At 37.7% G+C, this 25,759-nt stretch overlaps 1 long non-coding RNA gene across 1 annotated transcript; it reads right to left on the reverse strand.

The window, feature by feature from the left end:
* Positions 1-509: 509 nt before the first annotated feature.
* Positions 510-7,607, reverse strand: LOC125241926. Its single transcript, XR_007178797.1, has 3 exons — positions 7,576-7,607; positions 3,925-4,028; positions 510-577 (listed from the first exon to the last, which is right to left on the reverse strand). It is a non-coding gene; the product is annotated as an uncharacterized LOC125241926 (long non-coding RNA).
* Positions 7,608-25,759: the final 18,152 nt, after the last annotated feature.

Here is a 25,759-nt window from a genome sequence, read left to right on the forward strand (position 1 = left end):
TTCTGTAAGGCGGAGGTATTTCCCCAGTTTGGGATTTGCTCTAGATTCAAGCGAGATGATATCCGCTGTGCTGTGCCCTAAAACACAAAGCGGAAAATCATTTGCTTAGGGCATAGCAAATGATTTTCCGCTCCTACGAAAACTTAGCCACTGAACCTTACATTTTTCAAATTTTTCGCCTTTTTTAGTGAAAAGATTTAGCTGACCGTCTATATAATTATGTAAATATGTAGTACAGAGAGCCATAAATTGCACCATGCTCGGCATTAAGCTTTAAGATCCAGTGAAGAATGTCGAGATCCGACGCCGCACCAAGGTGCGAGACGTGGGTGACGTCATTTCGAAATTGAAATGGCGGGAAATGTTGTCAGGCAGAGTGATGGCAGGTGGAACAAAATGTTGACAGAATGGTGGTCGCCTTCCGATGTAAAAAAACTGCTTGGCATCCGTTGGCTCGTTGGGTAGACGACATTCGAAAAACTGCGGGGCACCTCTAGATGAGACCAGCTCAGGACCGGGATAAGTGGCGTACACGAAGGGGGCCTCCCTATGATGCTCAGTAGTGGGCGATTAACGGCTGAAATGATGATGATGATTATTTATGTAAATATTAGATTCAGATTCAGATTAAAAAAAAAAAATATTATTGAATCTGAATGTAATTATTACATTAGTAAATTAATCAAATTTAAAACTAAAACTGTAGGTAATATACAGTATTATAAGCATGTTTTTGATTAGGTACTTTGTCAACAATCGGCAACATCAATTGAGCGGACCATTTTTGATAATACTTTATCCCAGTGTAATAATTTGCAATTAATGTGATATTGGACTGTGTACTTATGACTTTATCCTCTTTAGTTCCCTTTCGTAAAAGTACCATTTTAAAATAGGCTGTAAAACATTTTGTGTGGAAATAGTTATTTGTTTTACAAGGGGGCAAAGTTGTTTAACCACACGTTCCATTGATACCCGAGCAAGCAAAAGATTCCAAATATTGAACCGCAAGCGTAGCGAGCGGTTTAAAAACTAGAATCTTGAGTGTTGCGAGGGTTTCAATAAGGCTCTAAGGATAAACAAACTTTTGCCACCAAGTGAAACACAACATTTTTTACCACACCAACACGAACAAAACATCAAACTAAATCAAATCTATCAATTCATATTTAAAGTGTTATAAAGTGTTCTATCAATTCATTCAATATTTATCATTCAAAATCATCATTTATAGGTATAAAATCTACTAGCCAACTTAAGACATCAACTTAAAATTTGTAGGTATCAAATTACTTTGACTCTTATGGATAAAATACAATTTTGCTATGTGTTTTCGAATAGAAAAAAAAGCTGTTAGGTACCAGGTTGGTGTCGTGAAATAGTATATTATAGAATGGTAACTTAATGAAGACTGTAAAAGAATTGAGTACAGTGTTTAGGCCACGAGGCCTGCCGAGTGGACTAAGTAAGGTACGAGACTTTTAGCCTTCATAACGTTACAATTGTGTCGCTTAACTTCAAACTTCGGTAAACGCATTCTGCCTTAAGGTTGAATATTTAAAAAAAATCGCCGCTTTTGGAGTTCTGGTGAAAGCTACTTGTGAATGTTGGATTATGTAGGTAATCAGTAATCAGTAATTTATTGCAACTTCATAGGTACATTAAGTTATTACAGTATTTATTCTGTAGAAATGTGTAGGTATTTATTAAAACTACTTTTAATGCTTTAATTATTTGATGGCAACACAAATTAATTACGTTAAGGTTTGAGGAGTTTCCTCAATTCCTCATGAATCTGATTATAAAGAAATCGAAGCGTTTTCAAAATTTTACTTGAAAACTCAATATGCTTAGCAAACATAACTAAATAAATGTCTCTGTTCTGAACTTAAATGCATGCTGTTCTTATAAAAATACCAAAGTCACTATGAGTGTGCCATTCAGATTTGAGGAGTTCGGTTCTGACCATCATCAGCAGTTCCACTGCACCAAATATCACTGTTCAGGACGTAAGTGCATGCTGTTCTTATAAAAATACCAAAGTCACTATGAGTGTGCCATTCAGATTTGAGGAGTTCGGTTCTGACCATCATCAGCAGTTCCACTGCACCTAATGTCACTATTCTGGACGTAAGTACATGCTGTTCTCATAAAAATACCAAAGTTACTATAAGCATGCCGTTTAGATTTGAGGAGTTTGGTTCTGACCATCATCAGCAGTTCCACTGCACCAAATGTCACTGTTCCGTACGTAAATGCTTGATGATCCTTTAAAAACACAAAAATCACCATATGTATGCCTTTCAGATTGGAGGAGTTCCCTCGATTTCTCCAGGATCCCATCATCAGATCTGGGTTCTGAGAAAATAGGACCAATATATATGCGTATACGTTCAATAAAAAAAAATCAAAATCGGTCCAGTAACGACGGTCGGAGATATCGTGAAACAAACATTAAAAAAAACCGGCCAAGAGCGTGTCGGGCCACGCTTAGTGAAGGGTTCCGTAGTTTTCCGTATTTTTCTCAAAAACTACTAAACCTATCAAGTTCAAAACAATTATTTCCTAGAAAGTCTTTATAAAGTTCTACTTTTGTGATTTTTTTCATATTATTTAAACATATGGTTCAAAAGTTAGAAAAAATTTAGTACTGTGATTTACTTTTTAATGCAAAATGTGTTCACCTATTTATAAACTTTTAATTTTATATGAGAATGTATAAGAAAAAAGTTATTTACTACCGTAAATCATGAAATTAAAACAAGACGGTGATAGCTTCACCGTTTCTAGTTGTAGTTGTAGCAGCTATCAACGACCCGTGAGTCGGCAATAACATCAACGTTATGTTTAGTTTCTCTTTCTTTTATGTTATTATATCATATCAAGAGAAGTATTTTTATGGAAATGTACATACATATCCAAACCGGCTAATCTTATGAAAAAATGATTAACGACCTACACTTTGTTATCTAATTTTTATTTTGTAATGTCTTAAGTTGACGAAAATTCTAATATTTTCGAAGCAACTATGTTGAAAACACCAAAGTTTATGATAAGTTTTTACTATTTAAAACCACGTATATGTGCTTCCTATTTAAAATGTAAGAAAATAACAAACGGTTTTATAAATGGAAGGCCAATAAAATAAATAAAACATAGTTTTTTATAAGTCGGTAATAGATTTTCCATCCGCACTTATACATTTTATTACCGACTCATAGGAATCGCTAACAACAGCCACATGATTGTATTGCGGATCATTTATATTCATACCATTAAAAATATACGATCAATCACTTTTTTCTGAAAATATGGACTATCTATCTATCTATCTATTACATGGGAGATATATTGAAAGTGTTTTAGTTGCTGTTTCACCTACCCACCCATACAGTATTATTAAACGTGAAAAATAAGCTATTTATCCATAGGTAGGTATAACTGGTGTATAATTGAGTTACTATGCCACCTACAGCTACACAGGTACGTATATACGACTTACACTGAGGACACTGAAAACAAATACCTTTTCTCACGTACGGTCGGAAATATCTGCTTAAAAATCGTTAATAGCCTCACGTCCATTATTATGGGACGGCAATATTAACAATCGACTCTTTAACTTTAAAGTATGTTTTTTACATCTAAATCTACGATTTAAGCACAGGTCACTTAATATTTATCTTTCATAAACATTCAATTAGCATAAAAAATTAAAAAACAATATTTTAGGGCAATCTGAATACTTAAAAATAAGGGTTGATTAAAAAATTGCCTTTAGGGGGGCGTTATTAGCTGCGTTTACCTAATTACAAAACTATTATTCATGTCAAGTTTCGTGCCTTCTGCACTCCGTACCATACCTTCTACCTTACTTACCTTACCTTTACCTGTACATTTTTCTTATTCAGGTTACCAACTTACCAAGGAGCACTAAAATTTGCTGCTATTAAGTAGGTAGATTATTTGTGACTTTGAATCTTTATGTATTATTATTAGTATTTTTGGCACTTTTCACACACGGCGGCCTGAAACAAGAGCAATCATTAAATTTGTGTAAAAAATGCCATTTTGTTGATTTTTCCCAGCGTTCATTTATTTTGGGTTCTGGTTTCAAAAGATTCGAATGTTGGACGTCGGTGGAAAACCTATGGACGCTTGCAACTCAAAGGGTGTAGAAACTAGTACTCCTTTTTTGAAGAACCCCATACTGTAGTCATCGGGAATACCTCGGCAGGGAGCTCATTCCACAGTCGGAGAATCCGCGGGAGGAAATTCCTCTGAACCGCACAAAGCAAAGTGTATGGATGAGCGCCGCTCACAATCGACAGGGCGCTTATCATCGCTGTGGCAGCGGTGCGATGATGAAGAGAAGACGATGGCATAACCAGTTCCTCAGAACACAACCCTTTGTATAGAGGCGATAGAACACACATAAAGACGCAAAGTCTCTCCTTAGACTTAAGGATTCAATCAATAACGCTTGTGAGTTTCGTATCGTCAACAATTCGTACAGCGTGTCTCTGGTCCAAGATGGTATCCAGGTGGCTTTATGGTACCACATTTAATTGCACAGAATATGATTTTACGCCAATTCATTTGAGGTAATGCGCTGTAAAGATAATTACTTAAAATTAAAGTTATGTGGACCCAGCACTGAAAGGTCTAAGTCTAGTTATGTGCAAGTTGCGAAAACTTACCAAAAAAATCTAAAATTTCTTGAAAAAATCACGAAACTTTCACGAAAAATAATGGGAATATAAATTTATGAAATGGAAAGTTTCGGTCCATACAATTGTCCATACAAAGTATGGAAAGTTTCCGAAGTTTTCCTATGTGAAAATTTCAGAACATTGAAAACTTTCCTTCGACACATCAGTATCTAAGTCAGTCGGGTAACTTGCTTAATAATCATCTGGAAAAGTTTAAAGGAGCTTAATCTTGCGACAATCATCATAATCAGTTCCGCTTCATCAAATGCCACTGTTTTTAATGTAGGTAAATCATTGATTATTTGATGGAAATACAAATCAATATACGTACCGTATACCTACCGTTAATATTTGAGGATTTTTCTGTATTCCTTATTCCTCATGAATCCCATTATTAGAACTCGAGCTTGACAAAATTATGTCTTGAAAACCTAATATACTAACATACAAACATACCAGGCGAAGAGAACAAATCCCCTTATTCAATTCAATTCAATATATTTATTATATTTTAAATTTTTAAAATCCTTAGAGTATTAGTATATATCACAAATCCTTAGAACTATGTTAGTACTAAAAGTAACTTAATACTTATCAACTATATATTAATAAATTTAATAACGACGTGGAGTGGGGATTGGCGGCGCGTGCAGCTGCCAGACCCACCGCGCAAACAAAGGCAAGTCCCAGCGCTACGCCAGCACACTTAAAAATGAGCGATATGTTTCACTGAATGGTTCACTCCTGAGCATCATCAGCAATTCCACTCCACCAAATGTCATGATTGGTAATGTGTCCTTGATTTTGTCATAAAAATATACTATAGGTGTGCCGTTCATATTTGAGGAGTTCCCTTGCTTCCTTATGGGTCTCATCACCAGAATTTGAGCTTAACCAAAATGGGACTTGAAAACCGAACATGCTTTACAACCATAACGAAGAAATCAAATCTCATAACAAGAGCATCGAAAAATATGTAGTTTCCTTCTGACCATCATCCGTAGTTCCACTCAGAATGAAAGAAAAATATATTTATTTGGTATAAAAACATATAACACCATCCAAATGTCACTGTTTTTTGAATGCATCATAATGTTTGACGACCGGTTTGGCGTAGTCGGTAGTGACCTTGTGCCTGTTAAGTCGCGGTCCCGGGTTCGAATCCCCGTAAGGGCATTTATTTTTGTGATGAGCACAGATATTTGTTCCTGAGTCATGGGTGTTTTCTATGTATTTATATATTATTAGCACAAAGCTGAGACTGTCCACTTGTCACGTATACCTAGATTGCAAGTTAAATTTCCTATGTATTGTATATTAGGTTACATAGATAGAACTTTAAGATATATTATAAGGTACAGATTTTAACGACCATGTTGTGACAATAAATCATTTACCTATCTATCATATAAATCGTTGTCTGGGTACCCACTTGAGCTTACCGTGGGACTCAGTCAATCTGTGTAAGAATGTCCTATAATATTCATTTATTTACTAACTAACCTGACAACAAAATTAAAATTTTGAAAAAACCCCGACCGCGACATAGTGGTCACATTTTCATGAAACGTGGCTAAGAACACTCCCGAGTAACTCAGCTTTCAAATAAAAAAAAAACTAATTGTAAATCAGTTCATCCGTTCGGAAGCTACGATGCCACACATACAGACAGACAGACAAACAGACAGACAGGCAGACACACACACAGATAACGTCAAACTTATAACACCCCGTCGTTTTTGCGTCGGGGGTTAAAAATACAAAAGATACTGTATGTATGCATGTACGAGCCATTATATTCTGATTATATTAACTCCAGCACCCAAAGGTTGTCTGGAAGAGATCGCTCTTAAGCGATAAGACCGCCTGTTGTTACCTCTGTTTGATTTATTTTTGTTTCTTGTGCATTACTTGTAAACTATGTGAGGTGTGCAATATAGATTATTGTATTGTATTTGATGAGTTCCCTCAATTTCTTCAGGATCCTATTATCAGAACTTGGATTTGATAAAAATTGGATCAATCTGTATAACTATAATTATACTCTATCAAAAAATAATATATCTAAAGACAACCGGATAGACAGACGGACAGACAGATAGACGGACAGACAGATAGACGGACAGTTAAACGAACAGACAGACAGACAGACGGACAGACAGACGGACAGACAGACAGACGGACTGACAGACGTACAGACAGACGGATAGACAGATGGACAGATAGACGGACAGACTACCGTACAGACTACCGTACAGACAAATGGACAGAGAGGCGGTTAGACAGACGAGACGGACGGACAGACAGACAAAGAAGCGGACGGACGGACAGAGTCACGTCACGTCATAATGCTTCTTATTGTACCTTTTTGGTAAAGAACCCTAAAAACAGACAAATTGACAATCTTCTACGATCCCTTTAAGATTCAGAAGTCGGTTAAGTGTAAGCTAAGATAGTAAGTAGGTACTTATTATGGCTTATGCTATTAATATCTTGTGAGTGTGACACCTGAACGAAAATATGATGAATATATGGTGTTTAAAAATTAAATTATTTTCTTATTATTTTCTAAAATACTCGCACACACACCTATCCCTCTTTTATCTATTAGCGAAGCTGCTTCTACTGCATACCTATTCATAAAATCATAAGTCATAATGTTCTACATTTTATCTATAATCCACATCATCAGATCTAAGTAGGTACTTAGTGATTTACAAGAGGAAGAAGATTTAGATAGGTACTTATGTTTGTGATGTAAACAAAACACATAAAAACACAAAAATAATCATACACGTGCCTTCAAACATTCTATTACTCGAACACAAACAATGTATATGTAATAGCCACTAACGGCACCAACCTTATTAATCCGATATATTTTTCACTTTTGGTTATATATTTTCTGTCTTTTTTCATACGCCCCCTTTGCTTTAGTCCAACCGTCTTTAATATATATTTTTAGTAACGATTAATAATTATTGCATTAGATATTTCAAAATAAATTTCCGTTTTGAAAAATTATACATAAGTATGATGTGAAATGTGAAATGTCAATGTAACATTATTTTTATTTTCCATAGACAGCTGGCAGCTATTACATTGTGAGATGTGTCATGATCTTTGGTCATGATACTCATTGACAGAGTTACACCGGCGTAATTAAACGCTTATTTCAATAAGTATGACAACTCCATCTAGCGTCGAATAGAAAAATACAATTACTACTACGTATGCACGTATAACTCAGAAAAAAAAATTCGCTGACATTGACAGAATTGTGTCTGTAAAATTATATTTGCTAAAAATATTTGTTTATACTTGTTTTTGTTATTATGAAGACTAATTTGCGAAACAGTGAACTCAACTTGTGTTGTGTTGAATGAATTGCACACCGGCACCGGCAAAAGGTGTACACCTATCTATATTTATTATCACGTGATTACAAGAAGTCGATCAAGAAATGCGGAGACAAAGAGCATCAGCCCATTCGCCTCGTCTAGTTCCCGGATCTACATCATCACGCCTGAGGCTTGTGTCGCCTGCGGGACAACGATGTTCGAAGATACTGCCTCTGTGTCATTTTATATTTATATTTAAAACATAAATAAACGAATACAACCGTAACTTTTCATACTATCATTTTGTAGTTTGCCCAAGTAGAATTTTAATTAAGTGAATACCGAGAGACCCATGAATGAAACTTAAATTTACATGATTGGGGAAACAAGGTAGTCTTTTTGGTAGAATGTGCACGTTGGTGGCCAAAAAGCGTAAATATATTATTTAGATCCTATCAATTGACAGTTGATTAACACAAACAAATAAGTGATTTTCAACCTTATTACTTCCGGTAAATTTTATCGTCGATCATTGAGTACTAGGATAAAATAATGACATATTAAGCGTCAAAATTCGACTATATATCATTTATACAACAATTCTTGTCTGACGCTGTCAAAATGGATAAAACGACGATAAGTGATATAAAACGATATAATTTATCAGATTATATCACTTATCATTCCACTTATCCACTTAGTCTAAGGAAAAATTTGGACAAATGACATATTATCCATCGACCATGGTATGAAAGTCAATGTTTTATCAGCTGTCACGTGGATAAGTGATAAGATGTCAAATCAATCAAAATTGTATAAAATTATGATAAATTTATCATTTATCCCACGTTGACGCGTGATAAAATGGACCGTAATAGCCCTTCAAGTTGATAATCAAAACCAAGTGCGAGTAGTTCGAAAAACTCGGCGGGTGTCAGAAGGTGTTGATGTAATTTCAAGCTAGTCTTCTCCGAGACCACGAGGACAACGCCGTCCCTGAAACGTCGGAGGTCGGTTTAATATGTCATACAAAATTAGGTCCCGATTTAAAAATAATTATGGGTTTCTACTATGTTGGCATCGGCCTCACGCATAGCTACAAAAATCCGAGCCCCTATGGTCCGCGAGTTCATCATAATGCAAATATTCTTTAGCGCGAGTCTCGCCCGCGTCATCTCATGTTGTACGGAGAAAACGAACAGAGCGTCCCCAAACGGATACTTACTAGAGCCAAAAAACTACATACTTAGGTACATTTTTCCTGAAGTCTACGTATTAAAAACTTATGTATGCCAAATGTCAGTCTGATATTATTGCAACTTAAAATTATATATGTTAGGGTTACAAAATATTACTTATATAACTTATATACACGTTAGGATTAGATAATAAATGTTAGATACTTGTCGTGTTTTCACGTTCGTAATAATACTAATAAGTATAATTCATGACTTCATGTGGTATTAGCAGAAATCTTAAAAGCTTCTGCTCATCTCATCTCAAACCTCATATTAAGTATATAATCTTGTAACATTATCGATTTTTTTTAAATATCATTTTCTGTGTCGTTTTCCTTATAAGGTTCATCGGGGCCTATCTCGACTGGGGGGCAATTGTTACTGATCCATTATTACACTATTAAGTTGAGTTCCATATGTATCCACTGAACACGCGTGCCATATATATTATAACCAGTAGACACTCTAGTTAATGATGCAAACATTGTAAAACATGGAAAAAAATGGATCAGTTGCATTTGCCCCCCAGTCGAAATTATCCCGCTGTACCTTACATAGATTAATTAACGTTTCTTAAACGCCAATACCTAGCCAAGCAGAGGCCAAGGTCGTGAGACTTGTCAAAACCGATTCCCGCCCGCAACACACTTTGAAAGTAGAATCAACATCTAATAGTTGCATGTTAAAATTTTACTGCGGTATAAATAAACTGTTGCAAAGTTCGATGAATCCCAATTAAAATTCGGTAATCAGGTATTGTTTAATCGGTTACGCGATGTTACGCTAGTTTGCCACTAACCGGTTATTTTACGGAATCTTTTAGATTTGTTAATAAGTCAATAGTGGAATTATTCACGTCTATTCTTATTTACGAATGTAGTTATGAACGGAAATAAATTCGTATGTGCGAGTATGACGGGCTAAGAGTTCCACCACCAACTGTCGTCCATGAGTGTCTTAGATGTCGATTGTGGGATATGGGCAACTCCACATCACCACTGAAGAAGAGGAAGAGGACAATGCCCCCACACCACACTGAACACGATGCCCATTCTAGCTCAAGCTAAATATTTAGCCTCCTTAAAAATAAGTACAGTGCAGAAAATTAAAATTAAAAAAAAAAAACCCGATCGCTACATATTTAGTGGACCAATTTTCATGAAACATGGCTAAGAACACTCCCGACTAACTCAGCGTTCAAACAAAAAAAACTAAATCCAAAACGGTTCATCTGTTCGGGAGCTACGATGCCACACAAACAGATAGACACGTCAAACTTATGATACTCCGTCGTTTTTGCGTCGGGGGTTAACAAAATGGAGTGTACACCACGTGAGTGCCACCGACGTGGTATAAAATAATTTTTAAGAAAAAAAACCGCAGTCCTTTGGGGTTCTGGTGATAAATACTTTCAAATGTTGGATTATGTTATTAATTCGTCTGTATATTTTTTAATGTTTGTTATTCGATATCTCCGTCATTTCTGAACCAATTTTGAAATGTGGATGATTCTGAAGTACTTACAGATGAGAATGATTATCAGAACGGAACTTTAACCAGGGGCGGCTCACTCTTCATCAGCAGTTCCGCTGCACCAAATGTCACTGTTCTGGACGTAAGTGCATGCTGTTCTTATAAAAATACCAAAGTCACTATAAGTGTGCCGTTCAGATTTGAGGAGTTCCATTCTGACCATCATCAGGAGTTCCACTGCACCAAATGTCACTGTTCCTTACGTAAATGCATGCTGTTCCCTTAAAAACACAAAAATCACCATATGTATGCCTTTCAGATTTGAGGAGTTCCCTCGATTTCTCCAGGATCCCATCATCAAAACTGGGTTCTGAGAAAAATGGGACCAATCTGTATGCATATACATTCAATCAAAAAAAATATTTCAAAATCGGTCCAGTAACGACGGAGATATCGAGGAACAAACATTAAAAAAAAAAAAAAAACAGACGAATTGAAAACCCCTTCCTTTGAGATTTGGAAGGCGGTTAAAAAAGCAACCGGTCGCCTTCACTGCGGCCCCGAAACCCGGCTCCGTGCAAACGGTATCTGGGCTAGGGGTCGCGGGGTTGGATAACGGCCGGTGGTGATTAGGGCTATTAGCTATCACCGGACACACGGCCATCCCAAAAACGATGGCGTAAATCCGCCCTACGAAGATGGGGCGCGACCCGAACCGACGCAGTGCCCAGCGCGGAAGAGGCTACTCACAACCCAGGAGGGGTCTCGAACAAAATCCATCCAGCGTCTATTCACTTTATACCACGCATTTCGCATTCACACTTGTCACTTAAAAGTCGGACCGTTTAGGTACCCATTGTTTTTACTAGGTAATTACTTAACACCACAGATGTCATATATACCATAGATCAAGTAAACGTATCTACTTAGCGTGTCAAATGAACTCAGTGAAATCCACTGAGTTGTCCGTCTTTACTCGCAGCTTGCAGCTTTCGGGCGTCAATTTTTGTAAGTTGAAGTCAACCAAAACATAAAAAATGCCTCGTTACGTGATATTCAATTGCAACAACACAAAAATTATGAACAATCAAGAGCCTGAGACATATTTAAAATTACAGGCAAGAATCAACTTTAGTAAAAAATTTGACACGATCGGCCCCTATACAAATATATTAATTTGTTTCTTCTATCTAAATTAAGTTCTGTGCTTAACACCTACACGTGCCTGCACTAATAACTAATCAATGTGTAAACAAGCCTTTATATATCGATCAAATCAGTTTCGTCTTCAGAAAATGCCTCAATTTACTTTAATGAACTAGTTAGACCTTACCGAGAAGATGATGTAACAAATTAACAATTGGAACGATATTATAATTTGCAGATCAATGATTCTAGATCATTGTTCTCGGCTAGAAGTTGATCGGACTATCAAGCCAATTCAAACGTACGCCGATATCAGAATGACATCCGAAAGATTCCGTCATCTTGCCATTTGCCTACAATAGGCACAGCTGGCCTAGCCGAAACTGGCAAGGAGTGGAATTCCTTGCCGGCGGCTATATTTCCGAGCTCATATAACCCGGTAGCCTGGCATCTTCTAGGCGAGCTCACTCAATCGTAGGCCACGTCTTTGCCTTCGGCTAGTCTGTGTCCAAGAGTAAGCCCATTTATAATAATAAAATAGACGACAATCATCCGATCGAAATGCTACACCGAGCAAAATGCACGATATCCGGATGATATCCTTCGGATATTAGAATTGTCCGCAGGTTTTGCGTCATTATAAGGAAAAATATTTTTTTATGTAAAATTAAATGTCACTCTTGACCCTTTTTGCCTTTTTGAGTTCAATTGAAGTGTCTTTAACTTACATAATAGTATTTTTTTATAGAGATGTCTATTCACAATGCTAATAAGCTTAGAAAAACAGCCAGTGTGGGAGTACCATAAGAGTTAATCTTCTATGAAATGATGATTAGCTAGGCAGCTAAGTAGACCAAGCTGGTTGGAACGATTTTGATAGTCTCGCCCGACATTTGACGTATAATCTATATATATATATAAAATGCTAACGCTAATGTACGTATGTCCGGGGTTTTCTCTATCACCATCAATTCCAATCAACCCCCCGTTGGGGTGGTAAATACCCCTTGGTCTCTAGATGAAAGTAAGGGAGTTTGGTCGCGGTGGGTGGAAGTGGGTGGCTGTGGGTGGCAAAATGTTAAAAATATATATATCTGTCCTTCTTCTGTACTGCACATCTGTACTTCTGTATCACGCAATATAATTTTAAATGTGTCACGCAATATAAAAAATGTGGGTAAGTGCATCTGTAATTCTGTACTTATACATCTGTACTTCTGGAAAGTTCTAAAAGTTCTAGAAACTTCTAGAAAGTTCTAATATTTTCTAGAATAATCTAGAACGTTCCAAAATCTGCAAAACTGAATGTAGTTGATATAGAATGTTCTGAAAAGTTCTGATATTTTCTATAATGATCTAAAACGTTCCAAAATGTGTAAAACTGAATGTTTTTTTTTATATAGAATGTTCTAGAACGTTCCAAAATGTGTAAAACTGAATATAGTTGATATAGAATGTTCCGGAAAGTACTAATATTTTCTAGAATGATCTAGAACATTCCAAAATGTGCAAAACTGAATGGAATGTTCTGGAAAGTTCTTATATTTTCTAGAATGATCTAGAACGTTCCAAAATGTGCAAAACTGAATGTAGTTGATTTGGAATGTTCTAGAACGTTCCAAAATGTGTAAAACTGAATGTAGTTGATTTGGAATGTTCTAGAACGTGCCAAAATGTGTTAAACTTAATGTAGTTGATATAGAATGTTCTGGAAAGTTCTAATATTTTCTAGAATGTTCTAGAACGTTCCAAAATGTGTTAAACTGAATAAGATTTACATATTACAGAAATTTCTACATTATTCCAGAAGTTTTCAGAGCTTTCTAGAACATTCCATATCGATTAAAACATTTACACACATCCTAGCTGGACTTTTCTAGATCATTTCAGAAATTTTTAGAACATTCTAGAACATTCTAATTAACAACATTAAGTTTTACACGTTTTGGGACGTTCTAGAACACTCTAGAAAATATAAGAACTTTCCCGAACATTCTAAATCTAAATGTATAAAAGAAGAAACTGACTGACTGACTGACTGATATATCAACGCACAGCCGAAACCGCTGGTCCTAGAGATTTCAAATTTGGCACGTAGGTTCCTTATATAATGTAGGGACAGGGACAGGGACAGGGACAGGGACAGGGACAGGGACAGGGGCAGGGGCAGGGGCAGGGGCAGGGGCAGGGGCAGGGGCAGGGGCAGGGGCAGGGGCAGGGGCAGGGGCAGGGGCAGGGGCAGGGGCAGGGGCAGGGGCAGGGGCAGGGGCAGGGGCAGGGGCAGGGGCAGGGACAGGGACAGGGTCAGGGATAATATGGGTATCGTTAGAGGGATATGGATAATCGGTCGGCAATCGGTATCTAGGCAGTGTAAAAAGCAGGCGGCTCAGTGGGAAGGGATCGTTGTTGTAAGGGATAATTCAAGAAAGTACTTTTTACTCACCGACCATTAGTGTCGAAATACGGGCTATGTGGGTTGTTTTTAAAGGTTTCCCCAGCGTATATAGAATACATACCTACTCATACCTACTACCTACGCTGTGGTCGATGTGTAACATTTGTACAATCATTGCAAGCATTTCTTTAAAAACAATAGTATTATGTGTAATCGAAATAATCGCAGACAAATGTACCTACAGAGACCCCTACGGATCCAAATGAAAATCTTAATTTTTATACACGTTTGAATAAGAATACTTTTAGTACGCGGGCGAAGCCGCGGGTAAAAGCTAGTACCTACATATAATAACATTGACACCGGCGAAGCTATCACCTCGACTGGGACTCGATAAGTACTACAAGATCTGCAATACAGTCATTAAGCATTCAGTATCATTTTATGCAAATATTGCAATCAGTTGCTGACAGATACTTCCTCGAATCCATGAACCAGGCCCTGACTTATTCGTTATATAACATAATAAGTAACATAACACAATATAAACACATACACGTAACAAGAAAACACGGCCGACCTCGAGAACAAATGAAGATCGTTACGAGTTATTGTTGCCTTAAAAGCAATCTATCTTATTTATTGTGGTGTTAATTTGGTGGTTACTTAATAGATACGCTGTTTTATGCCAACGTCCGTCGAATATACGTCATAACGGTAAAAAATGTAGTTGCGATTAATTGACTTTACGTTGCGTCGACCCCAAGTGACCGGGATAAGGATACGCGAATGATGATGATGGCCTTTTTCAATTAACAATTTAGATGTGTTTCGGTATAGTTTTCCACACTATACTGGATAGCTTCAGGATATTTATATTAAAATTAAAATGACCCGCCTAGTAACAGGAATCAGGCAAATGATTTTTAGCGTGTCTTTGGTAGGTACTTATACTTAAATCGTTAAAACTGTTTAGGCAGGTATAGTCGAGCATTTCTTTGTTTTTTTTGCCAATAAAATATTTTGATTGTTTTAGGTAATTTTAGGTCAATTGTACTCAGAATCACGAGTACTCTCAATTTCACTGGGAGACAAAAAGTGTCCCAGAATTTCCATACATTTTTGTTACTTTCCTCTTTTGTTACCCCATACAACATGTACGGGAAATGGTAACAAAATAAAAAAAATCATATGGGACAATTTTTTTTAACTACTAGTATTGAAAAAGCTAGTAATTCTGAGTAGAAATAGCATATTTTTTTTCAAAAATATCGCACTTCATAAAAGTGGCAAAAAAAAAAGAAATGCTCAGTCAACCAATTAGAACCCTAGGCTACAGAGTAAAGTTTAAAAAAAAAGGCTACAACCATGTCGAAATGACAAACAGTAAGAGATTTCTTACAATCTGATTTAGAACGTCACTATGGCATAGATTATAATATAACCTATGGCACAGTATAATAAAGAGTACTATCGTACAGTATGGCCACTCCCGCTCCCCGCTGATAGCGCCGCCCACCCCCTCTCAGTTACCTCACAGTTACCGCCTGTCAAGAACGCGAACAGTCTACCTGTCATATCTCACTCATACAAGCATATTGCGCGTTCACCTACACGAGCTTAGACTGTGTGCTAGGAACGCACCTCTTTCATATATTTGATCGCCAGTGTCCGAGGTGTGCCTATGGGAACACCTAGCAGCAAACCGCGTCGAGTGGAGGGCCAGCCTTTTAAGAGGTCGTGAAACCCATGACAGGTCCCGGTTTCAAAACTTAGCCCGAAAACGGGCAATAAGGCACAATGAGGATCGCACTCGTGCGGACCCTAATTCTAGTTTTATTTGTGACAGATGTGGTAGGTTATGCCGATCACGAATCGCTGCTGTCGCTAGATCAGAGACGCTGCTTAAATCATCTGTAAAGATGTAGAAGGCCTGATGATGATGATGACATAGTTCTACAGTGGTCTAACTAGGGTTCCAATTGGTTGACTGTACTTATTGTTAATTCTTTTAAGGGTCAAATTATTGGCGATTACGATTGTATTACTGACTCCAATACATTACTGCAATCTTTCGGTGTTTGTTTAGTACATGACTGTGGCACCGACCTAGGGGGTGTAGGACAATCATTCACAAAGAGCATATAGACGCCGCGGACGACAATCAACTGGACGTCGCCGACGACGGGTCAGAACAACCAAACAACTAAATCCTTACCAGAAATAGGTAAAGTCGGTTCATCTTTACTTGTCCTATCATGTAAACAAACGAAACGTCAAAATATGATCAAAGACAATTACTAGTGATTGAAAATGTCGATAAAATGATGTATTACCGATAATTTGTAAATAAACGCTTCCAACGTCATCAGAGGATTTTCAATTTTACGTCACACAATATCTGTGTAAAAACCAAAATTTAACTAGGTTTCGTCACATTTGCAACAATCCTATGGAAAAGGCTAGTACAGTATTCATTTTATAGTACCTAACATTAACATTAATACAACAAAAAATATACTTATAGTAAAATATTTATTGTAAAGAGGTAGGAAATAAAGCGTAAAGAAGTCTGTTAATAAATCTGATAAATTATTGTAATTAATATCAACGCACTTTTTCCAAGCTATACAAACTCAAACGTTAATATCGATCGTTCATAACGATAATAGACAATTTAGACTTCGTAATGTCAGGAGTTTTTGATGTCATCCGTTCGTAATTACAATTATTGATGAAAATCGTTTTAGAAATGATATATTTCGGTGGTTTTTTGATTGATTACAATACTTTTTGAGTTTATTTAAGTGTATAATACATTTTTAGTGATGGTTAATGTGCAATTCCAGAGAAAAGTGAGATAATGTTTTCCAGCAGTGTTTGTGTACATGATTGGACAAGTGAGGTTGAACTGAGTGTATATGACTATACTCGCCATGTTGCGGAATTTCATTAGAACTATTTCTTCATACTATACTGAACTGTCACCCCATCTATATGTCGCAGTAAGATAGATAAAGCCGTTATATAGTTATAACCCTAGGGATATAATTATATGTCGTAACATAGTTAAACGAAAGCGATTAATTGCTATCTTACTAGGAATATAACTATAATACGTTACTAGTTTAGTGATATAATTATATGACTGGATTCAGTTTAGTGAAATGATTGTAGGCAGGAGTGCGGCCGTGCGGCGGAGGTATAGTTATAACCCTAGGGATATAATTATATGCCGTAACATAACGATATCACAGAAAAAGTGGCTAAAATTCAATAAATAATTATGCACGAACTCAACCGTGACGGGAACGACAACTGATGCCGAACGACTTCCTTGTGGTAGCGGGTAAGCTCCCGCCCCCGTCTCCACTGCACCCCCGCACTACACTGCTACAATTATACTACTGAACTTAATCCAGTAATATAACTATATTACTTAACTAGAGACGTATTATAATTATATCCCTAGACTAAGTTTAATCCAGTGATATAATTATATAACTAGGGTTATAACTATACCTCCGCCGCATCGCCGTAATCCATGGCTACAATAATTTCACTAAACTGAATCCAGTCATATAATTATATCACTAAACTAGTAACGTATTATAGTTATATTCCTAGTAAGATAGCAATTAATCGCTTTCGTTTAACTATGTTACGACATATAATTATATCCCTAGGGTTATAACTATATAACGGCTTTATCTATCTTACTGCGACATATACATCAGAATAACAGCGCCCTCCCCACAATAGTCATATATTTCTGGTCTTCACGTACCTACTAGGGAATCCATGGTAGATCGTAGATCACATCTTTTAAAACTCGTGACAGCTTTGACCGACCTAAGACCTAACGACTGACATAATGCCCCGCCTAAGTAATAACAGTTTCTTTACAACCTCTAGAACCAAATCGACGCATTGCGTGCAATCGTTGCATTGTGCCAATAAAATAGATCGCAAATATAATTATACCGTTTTAAATTAAACCGCAATAACTCTTATCGGATCAGATCATTGTATAAATAGGAATCCGTAAATAGATCAACATTTTCAACTACCATAGTGAGTAAATGTATAAGGTAAAATCTTACCAGGGTACGTAGCCGAAAGGCACAAACGCTCACGAAACGCTCGCAGATAACTATCTCTATCGCTCTTGCGTATTGGCGCGACAGAGCCAGACTACCTTTCGCAGCGTTTCGTATTCGTTTCGCGTCGCATAAATGCCATTCGGCTACGGGGCCAGAAATATATGACTATTGTCAGGAGGGCGCTGTTATTCTGATGTATGGGGTGACAGTTCAGTTTAGTATGAAGAAAATAGTTCTAATGAAATTCCACAACATGACGCGTAGTCATGTATTTCTGGTCAGGCTATAGGTAATAGTATTTTATGCAACTGGTGGTTAAAAGAGGTCAAAAAACCGGCCAAGAGCGTGTCGGGCCACGCTCAGTGTAGGGTTCCGTAGTTTTCCGTATTTTTCTCAAAAACTACTGAACCTATCAAGTTCAAAATAATTTTCCTAGAAAGTCTTTATAAAGTTCTACTTTTGTAATTTTTTTCATATTTTTTAAACATATGGTTCAAAAGTTAGAGGGGGGGGGGACGCACTTTTTTTTCCTTTAGGAGCGATTATTTCCGAAAATATTGATATTATCAAAAAACGATATTAGTAAACCCTTATTCATTTTTAAATACCTATCCAACAATATATGACACGTTGGGGTTGGAATAAAAAAAAATATCAGCCCCCACTTTATATGTAGGGGGGGTACCCTAATAAATCATTTTTTTCCATTTTTTATTTTTGCACTTTGTTGGCGTGATTGATATACATATTGGTACCAAATTTCAGCTTTCTAGTGCTAACGGGGACTGAGATTATCCGCGGACGGACGGACGGACGGACGGACAGACAGACATGGCGAAACTATAAGGGTTCCTAGTTGACTACGGAACCCTAAAAAGGTGAGTGGCGTGGGTAACAATTTGAGGCGAAGCCGAAAATTGTTAATGAAGACGCCACGAGCATTTTTTGACTCAGTTAAACACCGTTGCATACAATACTTTTTCTACGACCAAGCACTTATTTTGAAAAAAAATTATAAATTCAACAAATACCTACTTTCAGTCATCTTAGTTATCTAGGTGGACCGCCTACCATTTTCAATATGCAGTTTGAGTGCAAACATGAAAATAAAACTGTCTATGGTATGGTTCTTTGAAGCCTGGCCACTAAGACGAATCGAGCCGAGTTGAATCGAGTTCTCATACATTTGAATGCGATTCGACGCGTCGCCAATGAACGCAGCAAAAAACGAAGGAGTCTCGACTCTGCGAATTGGTTTGTTAAGTTGGTAGCAATGTATTTACTGAACTGTAACAGCTATATCGTGATCGTGCTACTGCTACTAAATGTTTTCAGGGTATAGACTAGATAGACTTGTCCTGACATCTTTTATGTAGGGTTTTAAAGTTCTATGTACGACCTTGTAACTCACGAATAACAGTACGGGAGTAGAAAAAAGTATTTTAAAAATCCTATCTGAGACTAAACGACTAGACGTAGAAATTGTGAAAAAAAACTTACCGTTAAGATTGCTTGTGGCGATGTATGATATTCAAAATAAGAGTTGGAGTATGTAGGCCTACGCATAAACTTTTAAGATTTTTCGATACACGATAATGCGGGATAACATTTTCGTAATCCATTATTTTGACACTGATAATGACAACAGTGACAACATAAGGACGCGATTTTCTTAAAGCTAAAGAGGTTTGCTTAGCGTATAAGAGCGAGAAGATATTTTTTTTATCTCACACAAATGAATGACAGTGACATGCCTAGGCACTTACATTGTACAGGCGCCGCGATAAAATTTCAGTGTGCCTTCTCATTGAAAACTGCTATGAGATGAAAGTATGCGGAACCTTTGTCGCGCCGGCGCGCGACTCCGCAAGATGCAAGTTCGGCGGCTCCCACGGTAATGAGCGCTATTCTTTGACCCGCCGTTATTACGGTGACTCCATTCTGGGAAATCTAGTGCGCCGAATGAGCATTTTCGCGAAAAAAGATTCAAAACCTTTTTTTTTCAAAATAGGTAAATTTAATGTTTTTCCTACTATGGGATACGGGTTAAATTGTGGCGTAGGCGAGAGGCTGGCAACCTGTCACTGCAATGTCACAGTTTCGTTTTCTTTCAACCCCTTATTTGCCAAGAGTGGCACTGAAGCTTTAGTGGTTTCATGTGTTCTGCCTACCCCTTTATGGGATACAGGCGTGATTGTATGTATGTATGTATGTTTCCTACTCAGAATCACGGGCCCTTTCGATCCTACTAGGTAAAAAAAGCATCCCAAATTAAATTTTTCCACTTCGTTACCATTTTTCAATCACTTTGCACAACGGTTACAAAGTGGAAAGTAGGTACCAATGCAAAATAATAGAACATTTTGGGACCATTTTTTTATCTCCTGTTTATTGTCCTGGATCGAAAGGGCTCGTGATTGTGAGTAGGAAAAACATTAAATTTACTCACCTTAGAAATTTTTTTGGTGATTGTTCTCGCGAAAATGCCCAAATGTCATTACACTTGCAGGGTCGAAGTTAACAGTTTGCTAAATGGAGTGAAATAAATACATTGATTATTCACGCCAGAGCACGACAATCTTCAATCATTAAAACCATCAATATACTCAGAATACCAGAAAAAAATTGCTCAGAATTTTTATTTCTGAAGATCACACCCGTCTTGACGAGTTTTACCTTGAGTCGGTCGTTGAACTAATCGTTGTACTTAAGTAGAACTTGGTAGAACCAAATACCTAGTTTTACAAGTAGGTACTTATTGAAATATCATCTGATTAAATGCCATTATAATCGGTGTAAATTATGGACGTTAACTAAACAGTTTACGCAGTTTTCGCGTGTGATACAGTTTACGCTCGAACGCTGGACTGGGGCCGATTTTTGAATCTCGGCCATTCGATTTCGTGAAATTCGTTCAATAATAATATCTCCACTACTAGAGATTTAAATTCTACTAACAGAATCGAAAACGAGTGGTCATTACCACTAGTTTTAAAATTACTAGCCGTCCTTTTTAAAAAATAGCATTTTCTCAAACATGCAATGAAATATTGTCTTTACGTTCCTTAAAATGGGCTGGGAAGTATCGCTTTTTGGGCGCAACAACTCGAGAGGACTGTAAAGGGATTTCATATTATTTTTCAGGCCTAGGCCTGCAAAGTAACTTTTTTTTAATAAAATATTGTCCTTTAGAGCATTTTTTTTTATTTCATTGTATGTTTGAGAAAAGCACTATACATGCCTCGGCGTGAAAACGGATTCCCGGCCTCGTATCCCTATCCGGCCTCGCTCGCACGCTCGCTCGGCCGTATATACCCACTTGGCCGGAAATCCTCATTTTCCCGGCCTCTGATGTAATGTACTATTACGGTGTTTTCCACAGACTTTCGAACGGCGAATTCGGGTCCGAAATTCAAAAATCGATCCCCGATTCTTAATTGTTTCATGCTTAGTATTAGCTACATCATTATGAATCTGTACTGGCCCCGTAGCCGTATGGCATTTCAACGAAGCGAAACCAAAACGAAATGCCGCGAAAGGTAGTCTGGCTCGTCGCGTCAATACGGAAGAGCAATAGTGACAGATATCTACGAGCGTTTCGTTTCGTGAGCGTTTGTGCATTCGGCTACGCACGCTGGCCCTCTAGCCAAGCGTACCTGATCTTTGACGATCCGTATCGTAGTCATTTCCTAATTTAATTTTTAACAAGCAGAAACGTTTGCTAACGATTCTAAACATTTTTATATTAAAGGAAAAAATTGAGAAATTTACGCTTCCGGCGGGACTTGAACCCGCATCCTTTTTGGCAATCCGTACAATGCTCTTAACCTATTGAGCTACGGAAGCCACGCCGGACATCGCAAATCTTTCCATGCCTTTCCTTATGTACACACGTCTTGGGGTGACGTCTAGCGCCATCTACCGACAGACTATTACGCGTCTTGTAATATCTACGTGTTGTCATCTCTCTTTATCGCTCTTCCATATTGGGTGGTATTGGTGCGACAAGGCCAGTTGGAACACTTGGAACAATTGTACTTTTGGCTAGAGGTAAATGATCCAACCGACGGAGTTGAATTCGTGATTCTGGAATTTTAATGCCTATCATTGTCGTAAGAAAGAATAAAGTGTACATGTTGTTGCGTGATTTAGAACAAATTGTCATGAAAATTATTGCGCCATTTACATTACGTAGAACTGTGGTCTGTGAACAAAAAGTACCTACTTTGTAGTTTGTTGTACTAGAAAAACGCTTTCAATCGAGCTATGTCAATTAAAGTGTGGTAGTTAACTCTTAGTGCGTTTTCACATTATCCGATCCGATGTCAGATGTAGGACCGATATCCCATACATTTAACCGCCATCTTTGATTTTTTCCTTTGAAATCCTTCCGTCATCCGATGGGGCCGATTTTTGAGTCTCACTGTCACTAAAATACCGGTTGAAAACGGTGACTTGCCTATTATTTTCAGTGACAACTTTCTGAATTCGAACGCGTGAGACTCAAAAATCGGCCCGAAGATCGGAATATGTGAAAACGCACTTATGTGGCGACGTCTACAGAGTGGGGCCTATAACAAAGGCGAAGAATTGAATTGTAGGCTATTCTCCTTATACTGATCAACATTTATTCAGTGACTTTTAAAAATTATGAAGTCTTTAAATTTTTAATTTTTCATACAAAATAAATATTAGTATAGTCGTTGCTCGCCTGAAGGGGGTGAGGTTAAATGGGTTATTAGATAAACTGGATTAAAAGTATAATTTGTACAGAATTTTCTTACAGTTTGTCTTGTCCCGGGAATAATAAAAGTATGCGTGCTTAATTATTACTTCTTACCCCACAATAACATACTTAGGTTATAAATTTGCCTTTTCACACACTAATTGAGTCACACCAGGTGCCGTAGCCGAATGGCATTTCTGCAAACGAAAACGAAACACCGCGATAGGTAGTCTGGCTTTGTCGCTCCAATACGAAAGAGCGATGGAGATAGATATCTACGAGCGTTTCGTGTCGTGAGCGTTTGTGCCATTCGGCTACGTACCCAGCGGGGCAATTTGTCGTTTTCTCCCGTGACACATTATGTTGTTGGTGCCCCCTTAACTACCTCCGTCCGTTTCCCAATGAGGTTTTCCTGATCATGATGTGAACCAAAATAATGTAACGCAGTTCTAATTTTAGACAGATGACAATCGTAAATAGACAAGTGCCTAATGAAAAAAAAAAAAACATATAATTGACGTGACTACTTTCGAACATGATTTATGTAGGTATACTAGGTATCTAGATATGATAATACTAAGCATGGTAGGGCTTCATTATACTGTTTTTTTAATACTACGTCGGTGGCAAACAATCATACGGTCCGCCTGATGGAAAGCGGTCACCGTAACCTATGGACGCCTGCAACTCAAAGAGTGTCACGTGCGCGTTGCCAACCCATTAGAAATTGTACATTCCTTTTTGCTGTTTTTTTGAAAAAACCCCGACTGCGACATAGTAGACCGATTTTCATGAAACATGGCTAAGAACACTCCCGACTAACTCAGCTTTCAGACAAAAAAAACTAAATCTAAATCGGTTCACCCGTTCGGGAGCTACGATGCCACAGATAGACACACACACAAATAGACAGACAAACAAACAGACAGACAGACAGACAGACAGACAGACAGACCCGTTGTTTTTGCGTCGGGGGTTAAAAAGGAGTGTACAAGTTCTAAGGAGGGTTCGGGAACGACGGGATAGACGGAACAAAACAAGTTCCGTAGGTCCTTCAGTCACCAGCACACCGCACGCTCGTTGAGCTCTGGCAGCCTTACTCACCGGCAGGAGCACAACACTATGAGTAGAGTCTAGTGTTATTTGGCTGCGGTCTTCTGTAAGGCGGAGGTATAATGAGTTGCAAAATTGTCTGGAGAAATTATGAATGAATTCATTGATAAATTCGCCATGCACTTTTGCAGCTCATTGTACCATACTATTCAATATACTCTATGATTGTACCTACTTCCTCAGTTGGGCTCTGCTCTAGATTAGAGCGAGATGATATCCGCTGTGCAGTGCCCTACCACACAAAGCGGAATATCATTCGCTATGCCCTACCTCCTACTGTTTCTGTTAGTAAACAACTTTTATATTAGTAAATGATCCACACACGGCCCCAGCGAAGGCCGACAGAGGAAATCTGCGGAGGTCGGAGGAAAATGATCCGGAAGAGAAACGTGCGCAAACATGTGAGTCATTGTGGACCGCGTTTTTTGTTTTTGATGCTATATAGAGGCCGATTTAGACAGCTAACAATTTTCCAGATTTTTTTTAAATTATATTATAAATGGGACAATTCTTGGCCACAGACTAGCCATAGGCAAAGACGTAGCCTACGATGGAGTGAGCTCGCCCAGAAGCCTGTTCATCCTAGATTTGAAGGCTTCCAGGAATGAGCTCGGAAATATAGTCGCAGGCAAGAAATTCCACTTCTTGGCAGCGCATAAGATAATTATTTATTCAGTTTTAATGAGAAAATAACGAATACGTTTTCGTAACTCATCAAACCAAACTTTAGAACTCTTACTTACCTAATATCCACCAAATTTAATCGAAATTATTTGATCCCGGCCCAAGAAATCGTATCTTTGGCGTAGGTACGTATTGTGGTATTCAGTTTCAAAGGACCCTTAGTGCGTTTTCACATTATCCGATCCGATATCGGATGTAGGACCGATATCCCATATATTTAAGACGCTATCTTTGATGTTTGCCTCTGCAATCCCTCCGACATCCGATATCGGATTGGATAATGTGAAAACGGACTTAGATAAACTAACTGTAGGTATTGGCGTGGTAAGAAGTCAAATATCCAGCTGAGGTCCTAACATGGTCTTCTGTTATGTCTATGATATTGGCGCGTGTATAAATATTGTATGTGTTGTAGCTAAACGTGAGATTGCATAACACGGAAGCGATCCAAGATTAATTGCAACCATCGCATTCGTGCAGGTCGATGCAACCAAAACATGCGTTCCTTGCATTGATTCCGTTTGTTTTCCCCCAAAATTCTTATAAAATTCCTAAAGTTTAGCTTTCTTCAGGAAAAAGTAAAACTCTTCCTTTATCATTCATTACTCAATAAAGTTGTTAAATGTACTTCGAAGTTTGTGTAGTCATCTGATTTTCAAAAGTAGATACGAGTCAAACTACACCCCAACAAAAAAAAAATTGTAACTTACACTTTTTACTGTTACTTGCTTTTCTATGTACTTATAGATGAAAACCGCTTAAGAGTCCGTTTAGAAATGTACTATTTACTTATATGAGTTTATCGTGTACCTACAATGGCTACAATAA

Source organism: Leguminivora glycinivorella, chromosome 2 (genome assembly GCF_023078275.1).
Source record: "Leguminivora glycinivorella isolate SPB_JAAS2020 chromosome 2, LegGlyc_1.1, whole genome shotgun sequence".
NCBI classification, from domain to species: Eukaryota; Metazoa; Arthropoda; class Insecta; order Lepidoptera; family Tortricidae; genus Leguminivora; species Leguminivora glycinivorella.